Source organism: Rhinoderma darwinii, chromosome 4 (genome assembly GCF_050947455.1).
Source record: "Rhinoderma darwinii isolate aRhiDar2 chromosome 4, aRhiDar2.hap1, whole genome shotgun sequence".
Taxonomy (NCBI): Eukaryota; Metazoa; Chordata; class Amphibia; order Anura; family Rhinodermatidae; genus Rhinoderma; species Rhinoderma darwinii.
Window position 1 is genome coordinate 351215612 of NC_134690.1, and position 13388 is coordinate 351228999.

Here is a 13388-nt window from a genome sequence, read left to right on the forward strand (position 1 = left end):
ACTCTTCATTTTGCTATTCCTCTGTTATTCCTCCTGGAAATGTTTGAATAAATTGACAGCTGGGCTTTACCTTTTCACTTGTCAAAAGGATGTATCCCTACACAGCACTGATTAGACAGACACACACCACTGACCAGGAGAAAAGTAGCACACAGTTATTCGTACATTGTCAGGAGGGATATTAGAGGAACGTCAAAATTCAGATTCTAAGAAAGACAGATACAGTAAAACGGAGCATGAATCCCCGATAAAATGATATCTTGCTGGTGCCCCAGTGCAATATTCAGGGCGCAGCACTCGTTTGAAGTCAGGGAGCCGGATGATAAGCGCGTGCGTGCGTGTGAAGGTCCTTTTACACGGTTCAATGTTGGCCATGATAACCTGCTCCGATCGACGAGAGAGCTCGTCGATCTGCGCTTATTTGCTCCGGCGATCGTACATCCCCATACTATTCCATTATGTTAGCAGCACATCTCCGTTCGGCCTGGTTCACACCGCTGTGTTCGGTCTGTGGGATATGGACCATATGTCGGCCGTATTTTCTGGGCCGAAAACAGTTCAGGGAGACAGGGACTCCTAGGATGCTAGGGGTCTCTGTCTCCCCACGGGAATACTGTCCTATACTTGAATCATGTTTTTAATACGGGACAGTATTCCCGCAGGGTCTCAGTGACTCACAGCGTCATGGATAAGTATGGTGCTAGGAGCCCGGCTCCCTGAACTGTGTTTGGTCGAAAGGTTAGTGAATTGTAAGTGCCGTGACAAATATATTCAACATTTCGATCCTCCCGGACCTTTCTCGACCGTCTATGGCAGAAGTCCCCAACCTTTTGGACCCTGTGAGCCACATTAAACTGAGTGATGGTCGCGAGCCACATTCCAAATTTGGAGAAACATGTAGTGGAAGTGAAGAAAGTGGTACAAGTGGCATTGCATGTTTTAAATGGTACACTCAGAAGAAAATATGTATTATACGATTCAAAACGGCACAGTGCAGAGGTTCGGATGTGTCTTAAATCTAGTAAATTTGGAAATCTTATTTTAGCCAATGCATATGATCATAACTCAGGGTTCCTATCGCGAGCCACACAACTGCAGGTCACGAGCCACATGCGGCTCTCGAGCCTCTGTTTGGGGACCACTGGTCTATGGTATCTGGTAGCGAACGTGCTGTAGCTTAACTAGAAGTATAAACTCATGCGTCCTATATACGGAGTGCCATTGAATTCTTTGAAGTGCCTGACATGGTTTTGTAGTTCAATCTGTGTTCTTTCATGTGATGGAAATACAGGGTTCCTATTGAAAGATTGCAAGCAGAGATCTTGAAAACGGCAAAATGAATACAGAAAGTATATTGAAAAAAATTGTGCAACTTTTTAATAAACAATGAATAATTTTTTTTAATTGCAGAAATCTTAATACCCACTTAATATATATCTAATGCTGCTTATATTGTGTATCCAATTATTTCTCGTTATGCCAGATTAAATTAATCCAAATAGGTTTGTGCTTTTGTTTGATAGTTTTTTTTTTTTTTCTCCTTTACAGATAATGATGATGATGATACTTTAAATAAGGAGCCATTTCTGGGCAGAAAACAGAAAGTTACATTTTCAGCATCAATCGAGTATAAAGAAAACCATATACCGTATACCACAAGAATATATGAGTATTTTACGTCAAGTAGCAAAACATCTGACAACAGTTCTACAGAAAATTAACATATGAATGTGCAGTCCATTAAATACATTTATTTAATCTAGCTCTTACACTTTTTTTTTTTCTTTTTTTGTGGTATTTTTTGTAATGTTAAAGTGGAAAACTATTAAAGTGCAGGCGTGTGCTCTATAATAACTTTCTAAATCTCTTGTATTACCGATTTGGCTTCTACCGTAGCAGCGGCATGGACTGTTCATAGTCGGTGCTGCCGGCTGCTCATAACGCTTTAGTGGGAGACAGAACATCGCGCTCGTCACCGTGGCTCCTGTATCCAGAACGGCTACCAGTGCTATAGAATCCTATAGACCTAACAGACGGGGCAGCATAGATATCTGACAGATCCGCTTTAAAGTAATGTTTACTTTTGATGACCAATTTATAGTTCATAGCAGAAGATGAGTCACTCTGTAAACATTACTTGTCTTGTGTTGATCATGACATTCCAGCCTATATTAGGCTAGAGGTTCTTGGCGACTTAGACAGCGCGACATCAAGTCGCACAAGTCACAAAAAATGTTTGATTTGACTGTAACTTGCTATTTTTGGAAGTTATTTTGGGTGCAACTCGTATGCGATTTAGGCATTGCGACATACAAAAGACAGAAAATTTGCCTGCAAGTCGCAAATGAGTTGCCATTCACATGCAACTTACATTAGTCTATGCAGGCAGAGTGGCGTGCAAAGTTGCAAAGGTTTGGATTTTTGCGTCAGTCGCGTTAAAGTCGCATGTCGTAACTCGACCACATCCACTACTTGTGATGTCGCATTGCAGTCTTCATGTCGCACAATCAAAGTCGCCATGTAGGCCTAGCCTTATAGTCCAGTGCTGCATTCACTATTCTGCAGCTGAAATCTACCAGCATCATTGCTGCATGAATGTTTGTTTTTTTCAGAGCTTGCTTTGTGGATTTGCATTCTGGGAGGTGTAGTCTTTACACCAGGCACTGTACAGTCATCTCATGTAGCATAAACTATATATCCTACTGCATTATTTGAGCTCGGCTGTTAGGGATGTGTTTCACAAGATTGTATATCGTTCAATACCTAGCACAAGTTTATGGCCTACTCAAATAAATTAAGAGAAACCGATGCTCTGTTTATTTTAAGATTATTCCTTTATTTGATTGCATATAGACATAGAGCACATTAAAAATATATGCTTTAAAAACCATATATACAGCAATAAATTCCATTCTTTTCCACAAATACCACCATGGATGTTAATAAAAGTCTAGTTACGGTTAAATGGGTCCCCAAATCCTGTATAATTTCCATTAAATTGGTTATTATATCAATTGTCGAGTTTCAAGTTCATATGGGGTTAATAGTGTAAGACTCTGTGGTTGTTGTTTGTGGCTGTATCTTTATATGTATAATTACAGTCTCTGGTCCTCTAATCCAGGGATCCCCAACCACTGGGCCGTGGATCATTTGGTACCGGGCTGCGGGAATCTGGTATCCGCCGCAGGGAATGCCGGGCCAAAAACCGCACCAAGTGGTCGTGCGTTTTTTCGCCAGGAATGCCCACTGCGGAAAAGGACATTCCGGACAGCCTCCTGGGATGATCCTAGGAGACTGTGATTGGCTGCAGCGGTGGTCACATGGGAAGAAGCGTCATCCCAGGAGGCCGGCCCTCTGACGTAATCCAGGCCGGCCTCCTGGGCTGAGGTTTCGTCCTAGGTGACCGCTGCTACAGCCTGTGATTGGCTGGAGCGGTCACATAGGATGAATCCGTCATCCCAGGAGGCCGGCCTGGAGGAAGAAACAGATTTCTGAGTAAGTATAAGATTTATTTTTTTTTGAGTTGCGTTTTTCGCAGACGGAGTCGCTGCGATTCCGCTGCAATAAACGCAACAACCGCTTTGTTGTGTGTTTTACCTCCCCATTGAATTTAATGGGGAAAACCCGCAACAAATAAGCAGCATGTACGCAAATACAATTGACATGCTGCGGAATAAAACTCTGCACCACATGTCAATTTCTGAGCGTTTTTTCCCGCTCACTATTTACACAGCGTGCGGATGAGATTTGTTCTATCCCATCCGCTTTGCACCTACTGTATTATGGTGCGGGCTTTCCACAACTAATTCCGTTGCGGAAAATCTGCAGTATTTACGTAACGTGTGAACTGACCTTAAACCCTGAATTCCGACCACACCTCCTCAGCTGCCAGTTGGTGAAAAAAATTGTCTTGCATGAAACGTGCCTGGTTAAAAAAAAGGTTGGGGACTGCTGCTCTAATCCATTAAAAATTCATCTTTATATGGATAAGTATTCTTTCTAACCGCCACCAAGCTGAACTGTATCTGCAGTTTAATTAGACTAGGTCTAGATTGCCGTGATGCTCCTGCGTCTTAATTGCTTTAGTCCCTTGTATTACCGATACTGGCTTGTTACCACGTTGGATGCCATTACGTGTTGGAGATCCTTCACATGGGGCACGAAACTACACTGGATGGACTGCTGTGTAGTACTCTAGACATGTCTGCTAACCGGTAACAAATAAATTTGTCTCTCAAATTTGTCAGTAGTTTCTAATAATAACCAGCAGAATTGTACATAAAGCTCAGGGCAAGATAGATAATGTAATTTATTTATATAATTACTTACATTTTATGTAAAAATATAATCTGAATAAAAAGTTAAGATTATATGCAAAGGTGAACATATGAGTTGAAATTAAAATCTCAAACAAAGTGTAACTGTCGTTTCAGTCAGACTTTTCTAAAGAAGCTGGCGTGTGTGAATAACATGAGGAATAACACTATACCTGACCATTATATGAATTGTATACGTCATTTAGTACCAGTTTTCCCCACTGCAGGCTATATTTCTAATTGTCAGTTTTACCTGAACTCTGCTCCAGTGGCGTGTGGAGACTAGTGGCTATGATATCTCCTAAACACAGCACACGGAGAAAAAAGAAGATCCTGCTCCCCTATCTCTCACACACACACACACACACACAGAGAAACAGCAGCATGGGGGACATTAAACAACAGTACTGAACAGTGTTGCTGTGAATCCAGCACTGAGGTGAGACAGTAAAACACTTAGTAGAAGCAGCTGCAGCATGCTCTCTCTTTCGGTCTCTCTTGCCAGCAAATCTGCCAAGTTTTCATATAAACACTGTCCATTAGAAAAGCATCTTTCAAGTTATAATGGGAGATCATTTGCTGCAGCAGTCACCCAGACCAAGCTACATTGATTGGTTGACATGGAAGCAAGTAATGTCATAAAAAGATTGCAATACGTCATATACACCAGTCAGCCATAACATTAAAACCACTGGCAGGTGAAGTGCATTTAATGGATTATCTAGTTACAATGCTGCCTGTCAAGGGATAGAATATAATAGGCAGCAAGTTAACAGTCCGTTCTTGAAGTTGATTTGTTGGAAGCAAGAAAAATGTGCCAAGTGTAAGGATTTGAACAACTTTGACAAAGTCCAGATTGTGATGGCTAGATGACGGAGTTAGAGCATCTCCAAATCGGCAGGTCTTGTGGGGTGTTTTCAGTATGCAGTGGTTAGAACCTATGGAAAGTGGTCCAAGGAAGGACAACCGGTGAACCAGCAACAGGTTAATGGAAGGCCAAGGCTCATTGATGCACGTAAGGAGTGAAGGCTAGCCCATCTGATCCCACAGAAGAACTATTGTAGAACAAATTGATGAAAAGTTACTGCTGGCTATGATAGAAAAGGTCTCAGAACAAACAGTGCATCACAGCTTGTTGCATTTAGGGTTGCGGAGCCGCGGACATGTCTGGGTGACCCCGGTCCACCAGTGAAAGCTCCTGCAATGGGCATGTGAACGTCAGAACTGGACGATGGAGCAATGGAAGAAGGTGGCCTGGTCTGATGAATCATGTTTTCGTTTACATCATGTGGGTGGCAGGTGTGTGTGTGTTGCTAACCTATTTAGGAAATGGCACCAGGATGCGTGGGAAAAAGAAAATCCGGCGGTGGGAGGGTGATGCTTTGGGCAAAGTACTGTTGGGAAACCTTGGGTCCTGGCATCTGGATGTGATTTTGACATGTACCAACTACCTAAATATTGTTGCAGACCAAGTACTCCCCTCCTTGGCAACGGTATTTCCTAATGGCAGTGGCCCCTTTCAGCAGGATAATGCACCCTGCCACACTGCAAAAATTGTTCAGGAATGGTTTAAGACTCACAGATATGTGATATTGGATCATTTTCCTCAACAAATGACCAAGTCTAATATTTTTTTTACTCATTTGTTTGATTTGGTTCTCTTTGACTTGTGTGAAAATCTGATGTAGTTTTAGGTTAAATTTATGCAGAAATAAAGAAAATTCTGAAGGGTTCACAAACTTTCAAGTACAACTGTATGTCCTGATTTTCACAGTTCTGTTTTATTTTATTCTAAGATTAGAAGGATAGATTATACTGGCTCTTGGACTATTTACCGCCATTTAGAGTGTTTAGTTATCTCACTCAGCAAAGTGCAACTTCCAACATAAACTAAACAAAGTCAAAGTACAATAAAATCAGTATAGTGACTATAACATTTGGTTTAACCCGAGTTGTTCACTTTCCATATCAGTGTCATATACTGACTTGCAGAAATACGTGCTGACTCATTATCTTTTTTTACATAATAATTTTTATTATCTAGTAAGACAGAAGTCTTACTAGACATACAAATAAAAAAAATTTTGACCAAAGAACTCCACCCACCCCCTTTCCCGAACCCACCCCAAAGACGGAAGGAGAGAAAAAACAAAACAAAAACAATTCCACCATTCAATAAATATATTTCAATAGACAAGCTTGCTCCTCTGGTGGCATGGACTGCCCAGGTAGACTCGCCCTATTGTCTTTCTTTGACTTTCCATTTGACCAACTACTGCTCCGCTACGGTGGGGCAGCCCAGTCATTCCGCATACCCCACAGCCGTAAAAGTTTGCTTAGGCCATGGATCTCGCTGATCAATCCAAGACACCAGGCCAAGTAATGCAAGCAGACTTGCGTGACCTCAGAGTAAGCCAGGATCAGCTTCTACAAACGGTTAATGCTATTGCCACACGCTTGGATCTTGCTTCAGTTGCCCTACAGTATGCTTGTTTTGCAGATGTCTTCAGCAAGAAGGAGGCTGAGGTTCTTCCTCCCTATCGTCCTTACGATTGTCCAATCGAATTGCTCCCTGAAGATTCACCTTCTCGTGGTTGGGTTTATCCACTCCCCTTGCCTGAAACCCAAGCCATTTTGGCATACGTCAAGGAGAACCTCGAGGGGGGGTTATCAGGAAGTCTACTTCTCCAGCCGGAGCTGGATTTTTCTTCGTAGAAAATAAAGCTGGATCTCTCTGGCCACGTATCAACTACCGTGGTTTAAACAATCACTGTTAAAAAGAAATACCCCTTGCCGCTAATCTCTGAGCTCTTTGACAGAATTCGTGGGGCCAAGATTTTCACAAAACTGGATCTATGTGGGGGCTTATAACATGATCCGTATCAGCAAAGGTGACGAATGGAAAACCGCATTCAACACCTGAGACGGTCACTACGAATATCTCGTGATGCCCTTTGGATTGTGTAACGCTCCAGCTATGTTCCAGGAATTCAGAAAAATAAATCTTCTGGGATCTACTGTATGTCTGTGTGGTGGAATATGTGGACAACATCTTGATTTATTCACCAGATTTGACGACTCACTGGAAGCATGTTCGCCAAGTCCTGTCGCAGTTAAGGGGAAATAATAAATTTGAAAAGTGCATATTTGAAAAGAAATCCTTGCCCTTTCAGGGCTATATAATTTCAGACTCCAGATGGATCCGGAGAAAGTGAAGTCCGTCTTAGAGTGGTCAACTACTCTATTGGGGACAGTGAGTTACTGGCCGTCAAATTAGCCTTAGAAGAGTGGAGGCATTTGCTAGAGGGGGCTGCTCATCCTATTTTACTATTATAATCTACACCGATCACAAGTACCTCACTTATTTACAGTCAGCACAACAACTGAACCCTCTTCAAGCTAGATGGTCGCTTTTCTTTCCCGGTCCAGTTCCTACTTCATGTCCGTCCTGCCAATTAAAAATATAAAGGCTGTCTCATTCGTTTGAGACAGATGACTCTGAAGAGGATCCTTAGCACATCATTGACCCTTCTAGGATTATTTCTGTTAACCCTCTGCAGATTAAGGATGCTCCTGGAAAAATTGTTGTTCGTCCTACTGACAGGAGGAAAATACTCATCTGGGGTCATATTTCCGGATGGTCCCTGGAAACATATTGTCTTGGATTTTATTACAGATCTTCCTCATTCTGCTGGTTGTAATACTGTCTGGGTCGTGGTGGATTGTTTTTTTAAGATGGCACATTTTGTTCCGTTGTCTGGCCTTCCCTCAGCTCCTCACCTGGCAAATTTGTTTGTTCAACATATTTTTCGTCTACACGGACTGCCCCTCCATATCGTGTCTGATCGGGGTGTACAATTCATGTCTATGTTCTGAAGAGCCCTGTGTAAACTCTTGAATATGAAATTGAACTTTTCTTCTGCATATCACCCACAATCCAATGGCCAAGTTGAAAGGATTAATCAAGTGCTAGAAAATTATCTTTGTCATTTTATTTCTGTTTAATACAACAATTGGGTGCATCTTCTTCTGTGGGCCAAATTCTCTGGCAGCAAACCAAGTCTGCGATCCTGCAGGCAGGGAATCGCATGAAGAAATATGCAGATTGAAAGAGAGACTTTCTCCTCAGTTTCTTCCCGGAGTCAAAGTCTGGTTGTCTTCAAAAAATATTAATCTGAAAATTCCCTCCTACAAATTCGCTCCCAGGTTTCTTGGTCCCTTTGAAGTTCTGCAACAAATCAACCCTGTGTCTTATAACCTATGGCTACCCCCTACTCTCAAGATTCCCAATTCCTTCCATGTATCCCTCCCGAAGCCTGTGGTCCTGAACCGGTTCAGTAAATTTCCCGCCTCTGAATTTGCTCCCGATGCTTCTGATGTCTTTGAGGTCAAGGACATAGGAGGGAAGACCTTCTACCTGGTGGATTGGAAGGGTTTTGGTCCTGAGGAGAGGTCCTGGGAGCCTGAAGATAATGTGGATGCCCCAGCTCTCATCAAGAAGCTCCTCCTAAGCTCTGGACCTAAAAAAGATGGGGCGTAAGGGGGGGGGATACTGTCGTGCCCCACTCACCGGCAGCCACAACCGCAGAATTCTGAAGCCTTGCTGGCGTCTCCTTCCCCGGAGACGCTGGCACACACTGCTCTCCACTGGCCGATGCCTGTAGAGTGCGCGCGCTCGTCCCTGGTCTAAAAGGGCCAGCGTGCGCACCAGGAAATTCACCCCAAACTAATCCCAGCATACCTGGGACTTTAAAAGGAACCCTGGCCACTTCCACATTGCCTGAGCAATGTTGTGTCTAACCCTGTGTTGGTCTGCAAAAGTTCCCAAGCATTATCCCATATCCCATATCCTGTATCTTATATCCTATATCCAGTGACTGTGTTTGATGTCAAGTCCTGTGTATGTGATGACTTACAGGTCCATGCCAAGTCAAGTGTCCGAGCCGATTTTAGTGTTCAAGTCCGGTGTCTGTGTCAAGTCAAGTATCCGAGACTACTTCGGTGTTCAAGTCCAGTTATCCAGCACAAGTCAGTTTCTGATAGTCTGGCTTAAGCCAGCTTTCGATAGTCCGGCACAAGCCTGCTTTCGATGGTCCGGTACAAGCCAGCTACTCAGGTACTATCGCCCTAGTGTCTGTCTTTAAAGAGGCTCGGTCACCACATTATAAGTGCCCTATCTTCTACATAATGTGATCGGCGCTGTAATGTAAATTACAGCAGTGTTTTTTTTATTTAGAAAAACAATAATTTCTGACAGAGTTATGACCTATTTTAGCTTTATGCTAATAACTTTCTTAATGGACAACTGGGCGAGTTTTACTTTTTGACCAAGTGGGCATTGTGGAGAGAAGTGTATGACGCCAACCAATCAGCGTCATACACTTCTCTCCATTCATTTACTATGTGCAGTCACTCACATATTAACGTTACTGAAGTGTCTTGACAGTGAATAGACATCACCTCCAGCCAGGACATGATGTCTATTCAGAATCCTGACACTTCGGTAACGTTTGTGTGAGATTTACAGCACAGCAAGCGTAATCTCGTTTTAAGTGACAGTTTACAGTGTAATCCCGCGAGATTACTTCTTGCCGTGCTGTAAATCTCACACTAACGTTACAGAAGTGTCAGGATTCTGAATAGACATCATGTCCTGGCTGGAGGTGATGTCTATTCACTGTCAGGACACTTCAGTAACGTTATGTGATATCCGTGGCTGCGGGCCGTCAGCTCCAACCTCCCCCTGACAGCCGCAGCCACGAGTCAGCAAGCGTTGGCCCCAGCCTCCTCCTCAGGAGACGCCAGCGCTCGCATCCACTCACCTCAGCCGGAACCCGTAGGGTGCGCGTGCACGCTCGTGCCTGCTCTTAAAGGGGTAGCCTGCGCACCAGAACTTGTGATGAACTTTGACCCGTGAGTACCCTGGACTATAAGAGCGGTCCAACCCCCTGCTTCTATGCCTGAGTGTTGTTGTTGTTTCCCTTAGTCTGTCTTGCGAATGGTCTCTTTAGTGTCTTCCAGCTTCCCAGTGTTCCCCGTACTTGTATCCTGTATCCTGTTTCCCGTGCTATCTGTACCATCCTGGTCTACTGCCGTGCTGAGCTGTTGTCGTGTTGTGCTTCATCTCCACGCCTGTTCTGCTGCTCCATGCCTGACCTCTACCTGACGCCTGGTCCCAGCCGAGCCTGCTTTGCTACTGTCTACATTTCCTCAGGTACCCTTTTCTGGACTATAGACTTTGTACGATACCTGTTTGGCAAGGCTGCCATCCCATTATGCGGTACGGTCCAGTGGGTCCACAACCCCCATCGTGACACGTTAATATGTGAGTGACTGCACATAGTGATCTAGCTAGAATGGAGAGGTGTATGATGGTGATTGGTCAGCGTCATACACTTCTCTCCACAACACCCACTTGGTCAAAAAGTAAAACACGCCCAGTTGTCCATTAAGAAAGTCATTAGCATAAAGCTAATATAGGCCATAACTCCGTCAAAAATAATTGTTTTTCTAAATAAAAAACCACTGCTGTAATCCACATTATAGTGCCAATCACATTATGTAGAAGATAGGGCACTTATAATCTGCTGATAGAGCCTCTTTAACTTTCCGTTTGACCAGCTGCTACTCCGTTACGGCGAACCCAATGGGTCCACATACCCCAAAGCCGTGACACTTATAGTTAATTTTTTCCATTTAACTACTGATGGATTTCATTTTGACATCCATTTTCTGGCTATAATTAATCTGGCATTAAAGAACAGCTTTCTCAGCACGGTTTTAATTTGCCCGGAGACCTGGATCCCATCCACATTCCCCAATAACTAAGCTGACACCTCTAACTCTGTTTTAATTTTTAGTCTTTCCCTAATTAACTTGACTATTTGATGCCAGAAAACTTTTACCCCTCTACAAAGAAAATACAGATGTATAAATCCGGATTCTGACCTGTGACATTTTGGACATAGTATACTAGATGTACCTCTAAATTTGGGGAAAAAACTGGTGCGTAATATAGACAATGAATAATATAAAAAATTGTGATAAGGTGCGCTTTATTACGTGATATTTTTCTTTTTCCCTCAAGTATCCCACCCACTCTTATTCACTTAATGGACACATACCTCTTTCCCATTTTTTTTTTTACTCTTTGTGAAAGAGCTCCTCCTCTGTGTTGCAGTAAGTTCTTATAGACCTTTGAATCTGTTTTTTTTTCCACTTTTACTGTAATGTTAAAAAAAATAATTAGCCGTTTTCATTCTGTCTCCTGACATTCTACTACAATCTCTATTCTCCCCACCGCATGAGTCAATTAGTTATATCTAAACTGTGCTGATTGTGGTAAACTATTTCTACCGCACAAATCCATAAAATTCCCTCAACCTAACTATAGTGAAGAAATCCATATTGACTCATTATTGATATCAGACCATTGCAAGTCATAACTTTTCATTAACCCTTACCTCATGAGTTCTGGTTGAGAGGTTCTATTTTATGAAATATTCAAGGCTGGGACAACATCAAAGCAGAAAAGCTGGTGCAACTAGTTATATACAGGATCTACCTAGTAAATATGATACATCTTTTTATTCTGTGAATTTACTTTTCATTAAATCATTAAAGGGGGAATGCTTTTAGAACCTTTCACTGAAATTGATGATCAGTGAGAAATGGGATCAACGTGGGTCAAGTGAATGCAGTACTCTGTGAAGACCAAATCTAAGTCAGTAGGAGATTTCTGTCACTGGAAATGATTGATGACTATTCTCATGCTTCCACATGTAAGCTTGGACACCCACTGTTTCCTAAACCAAAAGGACTGTGGACAAGGGAATATGTACCATAGAAGCAGCCCAAGCAGCTGCTATGTGGCCCCTGAAAAGAGGGGGTCCATTACAGGTTGGTCTCCTGACATCCCTATTGTTAATGGATTGTGAGAACCTCTGACGACCTTCAAAAGTGCTTGGGTTCTTCTAGCTCACAAATCCTCCCAATATGATTTTTAGACTTTAAAATGTGATTAAATGGTCGAACTGCCTCACCAAAATCGGCAGATTCAGCCGACATACATGTAATGTGTATGGCCACCATTACCCTACTTGCAATATGCAGATTTACTCAGCCTGCTGGGTAAGCGAATTGTCCATGAGAAGTAATAGGCAAGCACTCGTTCCCTGTCTGCAGTTGTGGATGGTATTTTGTTAGACATGCCACCTTCTCTACACTTTTCCTTCTCGTATTTGGGGACTTGAGGGATACCTTTATACTCTCTGCCACAGACAGAAGAAAGATTAGAATCACCCCTAATCAGAACTTGGCTGGAGTAATACTGGGTGGACCTCTAGGGGGCATTTTTAGTTATTTGGATCACTTTCCATTAGACCATGTACCTGAAATGCTCTTGTTTTTCCACATTTTTCAACTACAGCTGAAAAGACTGAGCATCTTTAGTGCTCACACTTTGTAATATATACTGTCCAAATTGAAGCCCTGAGTTTTGGCACCCACCATAGACAAGATGGGGCAGGTTTTTTTCCATTTTTAAGTAATATACGTGGTTATAATGACCACATGTATTAACTTTATATCCTTTAATGAAGTATAGTTTACGAAAGACATCCATGTCCCCAAACTCAAAAGTAGAAAGTGGATAGAACTTAATTCTATGAGTCTGACTGCATTCACACTTCTATACGAATCGTCTATGTGAAGACATTATATTTCTTGCCCAAAGCACGATCAGAGTTTCTTTTAGAGCTTCTCTAACCATACTACATTTGTACATGTTTGAGGACTTTTTCTATGATCCCTATATTGGAGACCATGAAGCTTTGTGGCACTTCTGGATTTGCAGTCATTCCACTTTATGTGCACCACTCCCTGCCCCCTTTCTCCCCTCCCCCGAAAAGAAAGTTACCCTAGGAGACCCACTAAAACTTCCTTTGTGAAGCATAAGATTCATTTAATATAAAGATATCTTACATAGTGGGAGCGTGTTAATTCTGCAATTATGTGAGAATGACTCACATGGTGTTTCACATAAGTCAGCAAAACTGGTGTGTCGCAATTTGC

The 13388-nt window shown here is 42.5% G+C and overlaps 1 long non-coding RNA gene across 1 annotated transcript in view; it reads right to left on the bottom strand.

The window, feature by feature from the left end:
- Positions 1-13388, bottom strand: part of LOC142760057 (uncharacterized) — a 40081-nt gene that overhangs the window by 26365 nt on the left and 328 nt on the right. Inside the window, exon 2 of the long non-coding RNA XR_012883235.1 lies at positions 11441-11540. This is a non-coding gene — a long non-coding RNA (uncharacterized LOC142760057). The remainder of the gene's footprint in view (positions 1-11440; positions 11541-13388) is intronic.